The following is a 2,500-nucleotide window of genomic DNA, read 5'->3' on the forward strand; positions in this document are numbered from 1 at the left end:
TTGATGAGCTTTGGATTGCCTTTGGCACCGGTAAACTTTTCAGGTACCTGGTAATACATGACATTGCTGCTCAGTTTGGACCACAGAAGGCCAAGGCTCTTCCAATGCTGCATGCCCTTACAGGTTGCGACAGCGTTTCTTTCTTTTCTGGCAAAGGTAAAGGAACAGCATAGGATACCTGGAGTGTGTTCCCTGCAGTAACTGATGTGTTGGCTGACTTATCTTCAGTTCCAGAGAGTATCCCCGACGACTGCATGCCACTGATTGAGAGATTTGTTGTTCTTCTCTTCTCTCTTTGTTGTTCTTCTCATTAACAGTGAATGAAGCTGGACAAGAGCTCTTCTCAGAGAAATTAAGGGCTATCAAAAACATTCCGCCAACTCAAGCTGCCCTTTTGCAGCACCCAAAGCGTACTGTTTATCAGGCCGGACATGTGTGGGGAAGTGCTTTGATTGCTGAACCACAAATTCCAAGTCCGCAAGAATGGGGCTGGAGAAGAGAAGGAAGTGAATGGAAGCCAGTGTGGACAGTTCTGCCACAAGCGCAAGAATCTTGTTATGAGCTGATTCACTGCGGGTGCAAGAAGGGATGCACTGATCAATGGAAATGCTGTGCGAAGCCACTAGAGATATGGCCTTACTTGGCCATGAAGCAGAGCTGCATTACCATAGCCTGGAAGCAATAGCTGCTCAGTATCCCCAGCTAGCCATTGCTCAGGAATTATAGCAAAAATACGGCGAAGGAAAAAGAACAGAAGAGATTTGTCCCAGATGTGGAAGGCAATTCGAGTGCTACACACAAGGTGTATTTAAGAGCGGTGGAGCATTGCAGGTCTACGCAAATGCTAGCGTTTTCTGTAATAGTTCTTTAATGGACGACTTTGAGTCAAGGACATGGGAAAAAACAAAACTGCAATATTGCATGTTGAACCAAAGCTTATAGGCTAAAACATTGCGTTCTAGTTATTAATGTTGCGATTGTTGCTAGCCGGGCCCCGGGTGGCGTCCTTTTCGCCTCGTCAAAGAGATCAGTTGGCCGTTTCTCGAAAGTCCCTAAACTTTTCACATGTCACAATTCCCTCTTTGTCTCTAGAAGGGAGAGGGTTTAAGCGTTTCACAATCCGCTTTTAGTTAAGGCCAAAAAAAAACATGCTAAAAGTCATCGGAACTTGTCGAGAAACAGGCCCCTGGTCACAATCGGTTTAGAATTGCGTCCAAGTTAGTTTTGATGATTGTATCCGATAATCAAATGTGGCAAATTTAAACTGCAATGAGGCAGAAACCTGTTGCTAGCCATGCATGATTTAAAGTGATTTTAATAAAAATAAGTGCTCTTCACATTAATTCTCAGTCCAGACCATTCCACCCTCCATGCCATTCCTCACTTTTTTTTCGGGATCATTTGCGGTCCAAAACGGGGATCATTTGCGGTACAGTTTGGGGATCATTTGCGGTTCTGGGATCATTTGCGGACCCGTACAGTTCACACTTTTACGCTATATTCGCCAAAAGCAATTAATCATCTTGGCAATGTCCTCCACAGTTGCACAGGGCTGTGCATTTCAGGCTTGCCTTACAGCATTTGCATTGCCAAGTGCATCCCTTCTTGCACCCGCAGTGAATCAGCTCATAACAAGATTCTTGCGCTTGTGGCAGAACTGTCCACGCTGGCTTCCATTCACTTCCTTCTCTTCTCCAGCCCCATTCTTGCGGACTTGGAATTTGTGGTTCAGCAATCAAAGCACTTCCCCACACATGTCCGGCCTGATAAACAGTACGCTTTGGGTGCTGCAAAAGGGCAGCTTGAGTTGGCGGAATGTTTTTGATAGCCCTTGATTTCTCTGAGAAGAGCTCTTGTCTAGCTTCATTCACTGTTAATGAGAAGAACAACAAAGAGAGAAGAGAAGAACAACAAATCTCTCAATCAGTGGCATGCAGTCGTCGGGGATACTCTCTGGAACTGAAGATAAGTCAGCCAACACATCAGTTACTGCAGGGAACACACTCCAGGTATCCTATGCTGTTCCTTTACCTTTGCCAGAAAAGAAAGAAACGCTGTCGCAACCTGTTAGGGCATGCAGCATTGGAAGAGCCTTGGCCTTCTGTGGTCCAAACTGAGCAGCAATGTCATGTATTACCAGGTACCTGAAAAGTTTACCGGTGCCAAAGTGTTACGGGTTCGAGTGTTTTGAGGAAAGCTAGTTTGCAAACTAAACTGAACGCAGGGTTGTCGGAACAACAACAAGAAGATTTATTCCAAAATGAACGTAGTTTCCACGAAGTAAAACTCTGAACAACACGTACTCAATAAACTTACACGGCCTCCGCCAACTTGAATAAACACTGCTTCTGTCACACTTGACTAAACACGGCTAACGCCAACTGTCTTCGCTTGTGAAAAACTAGTCAAAAAACTCCGCTTAGACTCGTCTACTTATATACTCTCACAATAAGCTTCTAGAACTTTCTAAAATAGTAATCAATCTAATTATAGAAAGATT

At 44.5% G+C, this 2,500-nt stretch overlaps 1 pseudogene; it reads left to right on the forward strand.

Annotated features, from left to right (window-relative positions):
• Nucleotides 1-324, forward strand: part of LOC137986038 (uncharacterized) — a 15,965-nt pseudogene extending 15,641 nt beyond the window's left edge.
• The last annotated feature ends 2,176 nt before the right edge of the window (nt 325-2,500 follow it).

Source organism: Montipora foliosa, unplaced genomic scaffold (assembly GCF_036669935.1).
Source record: "Montipora foliosa isolate CH-2021 unplaced genomic scaffold, ASM3666993v2 scaffold_132, whole genome shotgun sequence".
In the NCBI taxonomy this organism is placed as follows: domain Eukaryota; kingdom Metazoa; phylum Cnidaria; class Anthozoa; order Scleractinia; family Acroporidae; genus Montipora; species Montipora foliosa.